Here is a 6,000-nt window from a genome sequence, read left to right as displayed (position 1 = left end):
GAGTAGGGAAATCAACAAAGTTTCTCATGTCATATACTGCAAGAAGGTCATCAAAGTCCGTCTGTAGAGTGTTGGTTGAGGTCACCAACAATTATGACATGTTGACAGTTGTGTTGTAGCAGAAGGGAGTCTACATTTTCCATTAGGAAGTTGATGGGGTCTACATGTTACCACTGAGGTCTGTACATTGCACATGCTAGTACAGAGGTACTAGTGTTTATGCAGAGCTTGAAGAACATCATTTCAAGATGAGTAGGGATGGCAACATCAATGTGCTGGGCATGTACACATTTAGAGAAGCACACAGCAACACCTCCTCCTTGCCCTTGCCTATCTCTTCTCATCCATGAGGTGTAGCACGCAATTCTTGCAAATTTTTCTGGAGTCCTGTCTTCCAAAAAATGTTTCAACAACAGCTATCATGTCGGGACATCGAGTGTTCACAAAACTGTGTGTGAGCTCTCCAACATTAGTAATAAAACCTCTAATGTTGGCCGACAGGATGCTGATAAACCGGCTCCTCATGATGTGGTCATCTTGAGGTGGTGGGTAAGGCATGTAAGGTGCCTGTCCTCGAGAGAAGTAGGGCACTGAGGCAGCTGCAGGGAAGTAGGTCTGTGGTCTTGTATAAGGCACAGTACCACCTGCTGGGCTGAGATAGGAATAGCTGAGTGGGTGACGTGTGAGTGTGTTCACCAATTCAGAGATCTTACTGGTTTGTTCTGAGAACAGGTCTCTAAACAGGTGGTCCTGTCTATCAAGTTCCTTTTTCTTCCCACACTGGTCCTCCTGATGTCCTTTCTTGTGGCAGTAATTGCACCTCGTATCTCGCAAGCAGTTGTTGGTGGTGTGCCCCTTCCGGTGACAGCGAGAGCTCTGCCTAGGTGCCTGGGAGGGTGGACTATTATTTGTTGCACTCCTTGTGTTTTGCTGATTTGTCCGCAGGTTCTGTCTCTGGGACTGTGTTGGTGGAAGGTGAGACGGCTGTAGATGTCTTCCTCCTCCACGTCCTCTACGTCACGTCCTCTACCACGCCCCTGTGCAGTTCTGACAAGTGTGCCCTTGCTGTTCGTACTTTGGCCTATTAGGTGTTCAGGTGTAGTGATAGTTCCCTGATTATTAACTGCACCAATCTCTGATGGGGAAAATCCTGACTCAGTACTTGCTGATGAAGCACTTCTGCCAGATGTTGGAATAATGTCGGCAGGTGTGCTGACAGGTGTAGGATCAGAGATGGTATGTGCTCTGTCTAGTGTACTGGCAGGTGCTAAAGCAGAGATGTCAGGTGCAGGAGAATTAACAGATCAAAGGCTTACTTCGTTGCTGGAAAAAGGATCTGCTCCCTCTGTGGTGGTCACAGGAATTGTGTTAGGATTGACTCTGTCAATCTGTGGGGGCCTTAGCGATGACAAAATTCCACCAGTTATTTACCCCTGAGTTAAGCTCAGCGTGGGACTTCCAGTCTTTGTCAATAGTGTCACCATCAGCTGAGCAGCTTATGTCGCTTGATGTAGGCTTGCACTGGCCTTCTACAATAGCTTGAAGGTTATCTAATCATTTGAGTAGCTTTACAAAACAGCCCATAAGGGCAGTCTTGATCTTTGGACAAGGGTCCCTGAGGTACTTCTGAACCTTCCTCCTGTACCACCAAGTTTGCTTCTACATATACCACAGGAGTATGGATATCCTTCAATTTTCTGAGATTTTCAACCTGACTGCAACATAATTCTTCTTCTGGAATGCGATCTGTGTGGCAGTAGTTGGAACAAGTAGGCTCCTTACATCTAAGAAGTATTTTGTCCTATGTAGTATACCCACAAACACTGCAGTAACTACTGGGACAATAGCCAGACAGCGAAGATATTCTTGCTATTTTGAGATGTGAAGTCATCACAGAGGAGGATTGTAGGTTTACAATGAAGTTCACAGGAAAGAGTGAGGGTGGGTGGTGGTATCGTGAGGGTATTTATAACGGGGTGGGTAGTGAGGGAGGATGAGGGCAGGCAGTGGGCCGGGAAGCTGGAAGTGTTGTCTTTTCACTATCACTTAATAAACACTGTTTATGTTATCCACGTTTTCACTATAGGAAGATGCTACACAAATCACTCTGTTGCATTGTACAAAAAAAATAGCGACATAAGCAAATTTGCTGATGACACCAAAATAGGCCGTCCAATTCATTCTAATGAGGACACTAGATCACTCCAGGAGGATTTGAATAGACTGATGCAATGGTCGGAGAAGTGGCAGATGCAGTTTAATATTGGCAAATGCAAAGTTCTATATGTTGGACAGTTAAATAACCATGCCACATACAAACTAAATAATGTAGATCTTAATACTACTGATTGCGAAAAGGATTTAGGAGTTCTGGTTAGCAGTAACCTAAAACCAAGACAACAATGCATTAGTGTTTGCAATAAAGCTAACAGAATTCTTGGCTTCATATTTAGAAGTATAAATAATAGAAGTCCTCAGGTTGTTCTTCAACTCTATATATCCTTGGTTAGGCCTCATTTAGACTATGCTGCTCAGTTCTTGTCACTGTATTACAGAATGGATATAAATACCCTGGAAAACATACAGAGGAGGATGACAATGATGATCCCATGTATCAGAAATCTTCCCTATGAGGATAGACTGAGGGCCCTGACTCTGCACTCTCTCGAAAGGCGTAGAATTAGGGGGGATATGATCGAGGTGTATTAATGGAAAACAGGAATAAATAAAGAGGATATAAATAGCGTGCTGAAAATTTCCAGCCAAGACAGCACTCACAACAATGGTTTCAAGTTGGAAAAATTCAGATTCATGAAGGATATAGGAAAGCACTGGTTTGGTAATAGAGTTGTGGATGAGTACAGTTATTGAGGCTAAAACGTTGTGTAGTTTTAGAAATAGGTTAGATAAATACATGAGTGGGTGTGGGTGGGTGTGAGTTGGACCTGAGTAGCTTGTGCTGCTGGGTCTGGTGCAGTGCTCCATCCTTGAGTGGAGGTGACCAGACTGGGTGGGTCATTAGGCTAATCCGGGGGGTCATTGGTCTAATCCTGGGGGGACATGAACCTGCTCTGCATGGGTCAGTAGGCCTGTTGCAGTGTTCCTTCTTTCTTATGTTCTTAAGTCACGTTGTCATAAAGCACCCAGCTGTTAGTACATAGAGACATAATAATAGATGTTCACTGTGAAGGCAATAGTGACGTCACTCCTAGGTCTGCCCTTCCACTCACTCTCACCACATTGTACACCAAAACACTCTTTACTGTCACTATTTCTCTTATATTCACTTCTATGGAAGAGTTGGCTTACTTGTATTAATGTTTTGTAGGAAGTACTAGGCCACTGAACAGTTTTTTTCCTCACCAACCCATGTAGTTAAGTAATATTAAGAAAATTTGTGGAGCACACTGTGACATGTCCTCTCTCTCTCTCTCTCTCTCTCTCTCTCTCTCTCTCTCTCTCTCTCTCTCTCTCTCTCTCTCTCTCTCTCTCTCTCTCTCTCTCTCTCTCTCTCGCTATCTCTCTCTCGCTATCTCTCTCTCGCTATCTCTCTCTCGCTATCTCTCTCTCGCTATCTCTCTCTCGCTATCTCTCTCTCTATCTCTCTCTCTCTCTCGTTGTGTTCTAGTCTATTAAGACATTATGATTTTTGTTTTCCTGCAACATCAATGATTGTAAACACTTTTCCATCTAATGACAAGATGAGTCAGGATGTTCTAAATTGAGGTTACTTAATGTTCTGATTTACAGATTAGTGAATGTGGTTATAGGTTTCATGTGTGTGTGTGAGAGTGCAAGAAGGGGAAGAGTGAAGTGTGTGTGTGAGAGTGCAAGAAGGGGGGAGTGAAGTGTGTGTGAGAGAGTGCAAGAAGGGGAAGAGTGAAGTGTGTGTGTGAGTGCAAGAAGGGGGGAGTGAAGTGTGTGTGTGAGAGTGCAAGAAGGGGGGAGTGAAGTGTGTGTGAGAGAGTGCAAGAAGGGGAAGAGTGAAGTGTGTGTGAGAGTGCAAGAAGGGGAAGAGTGAAGTGTGTTTGTGAGAGAGCAAGAAGGGGGAGTGAAGTGTGTGTGTGAGAGTGCAAGAAGGGGGAGTGAAGTGTGTGTGAGAGAGTGCAAGAAGGGGGGAGTGAAGCGTCAACTGTGTTGCACACAGGATTCATATTACTGTACATTGTGAGTCTAGCGTGAATGTTGTGAGGTGTGTTGGGTGATATTGTCTTAAGCTTGGTGTATTTATTTTCGGAGGAGGGATTGTAATTTGGTAGTTTTGCCTATAGCCATTTAGTGGCCAGTTTTTTATATTTTATAGCTACTTGTATTGTGAAACGTTTTAAATAAAGTATGAAAAAAATAATATGTGAGAAATGCGTAAGATTCTCAGTGGTGGACGGTGATTGGTGGAGAGGCTGGCCTTCCCGTATGCTGATTGGCCGAGGCTGCCGGGTGAAGTGGACGTTGACTGGTCAGTTCAAAGCCAGCTGTCAGAAGGTAAATAAAACGACCATCAAGAAGGAAGATCAAGACTACAGCACCAAGTTCAAAGACGATATTTACAACGAAATAATGAACCAGATGAGGTAAATTATAGTGTTGGTTATACCTGAATTATCAGAGTACAATTGTATATAATTTATATCACTTGTAATTGTGCTTTAAGGGAGAAATAAGATAAATAATGGAGGAGGGTGATCGCCTTCCTCTCGGGAATAAAATTGGCTCATTTTCGATCAAGGAAAAAAAGACGAATTATCAGTATAAATAATGACCTAGATGAGGTAAATTATAGTTTAAATTATTGTTGGATTATTCTAGTATACTTGATATAATTGATAACCTATAATTGTACATTAAGGCAGAAATAACGTGATAAATGAGGGTAATTTTAGCCTGCTGGTAAATGGTCTAGTTGGTCGTAACAAGAGGCCAAAAAATATTTTTATACAAGGGGAAAAATGGCCCAGTTGCTCATTTAATATTTTATTTGAAATGGGTAGTCACTAAATGATCTATATTATTTGTAATAAATTAGTCACTAAAGTCTTGGCTGTTGATCATAACATTGTATAATTCTGGAGTAATTTGGGTATAATAATTTGAGTGATGGCTGAAGTATTTCTTCTTTTATTTTGTGGGTGGCATAATGGTATATATTCTGGAGTTGCGTGAGTGATGGCAGAAGTGTTTCTTCTATTTTTTCTGTTCACTGTATATAAGCCGTTTGTTCTTCAGGGTTCGAGAGATGGAAGTATATCTTTTATTTTGGTTGCAATATATTGGTGGCAAACTGTTTTGAAAAAATGTTGCAGGGTTGTGATGGACGGAGCGCTGGAGGCGGCGATGCGTCTTACGAAGAACGTCCACCGCAGTGGAGACGGACGATCAACTTTAGAGCAGCGGTGAACTGTTGGTGCTGCTACGACCATCACATGCTGCTGTTGTTGACTCTCCAGGTGAAGCCTACTGTTGGGTCCAGGCGTCAGGGAAGGGTCCACGGGGGGGGGGGGTAGGTCAGGGAGGGGTCCTTGGGGTGTGTAGGGGGTCAGGGAGGGGTCAGTGGGCGGGTCAGGGGCCCCTCCATGGCCACTTCCACCGCCCCCGGGGCCCCTCCCTGGCCACTTCCACCGCCCCCGGGGCCCCTCCCTGGCCACTTCCACCGCCCCCGGGGCCCCTCCCTGGCCACTTCCACCGCCCCCGGGGCCCCTCCCTGGCCACTTCCACCGCCCCCGGGGCCCCGGGGTCGGTGGAAGTGGTCAGGGAGGGGCCCCGGGGGCAGTGGAAGTGGACATGGAGGGGCCGTGGGGGCAGTGGAAGTGGTCAGGGAGGGGCCGTGGGGGCAGTGGAAGTGTTCAGGGAGGGGACGTGCGGGCAGTGGAAGTGGTCAGGGAGGGGCCCTGGGGGCAGTGGAGGTGGCCAGGGAGGGGCCCTGTGGGCAGTGGGGGTGGCCTGGGAGGGGCCCCGGAGCAGTGGAGGTGGCCTGGTTGGGGCCCCGGGGCAGTGGAGGTGGCC

General features: G+C 45.7%; 1 long non-coding RNA gene across 2 annotated transcripts in view; it reads left to right on the top strand.

The window, feature by feature from the left end:
* The first annotated feature begins 4,413 nt into the window (after positions 1-4,413).
* LOC138855117 (uncharacterized) overlaps positions 4,414-6,000 on the top strand; it is a 380,162-nt gene continuing 378,575 nt past the window's right edge. For both annotated transcript variants that reach the window (XR_011394275.1, XR_011394274.1), the window contains exons 1-2: positions 4,414-4,571; positions 5,301-5,444. This is a non-coding gene — a long non-coding RNA (uncharacterized lncRNA). The remainder of the gene's footprint in view (positions 4,572-5,300; positions 5,445-6,000) is intronic.

This window comes from Cherax quadricarinatus, chromosome 81, assembly GCF_038502225.1.
Source record: "Cherax quadricarinatus isolate ZL_2023a chromosome 81, ASM3850222v1, whole genome shotgun sequence".
In the NCBI taxonomy this organism is placed as follows: domain Eukaryota; kingdom Metazoa; phylum Arthropoda; class Malacostraca; order Decapoda; family Parastacidae; genus Cherax; species Cherax quadricarinatus.
Note: the sequence above shows the minus strand (reverse complement) of the source record. Positions and strands in the feature narration are given on the sequence as shown.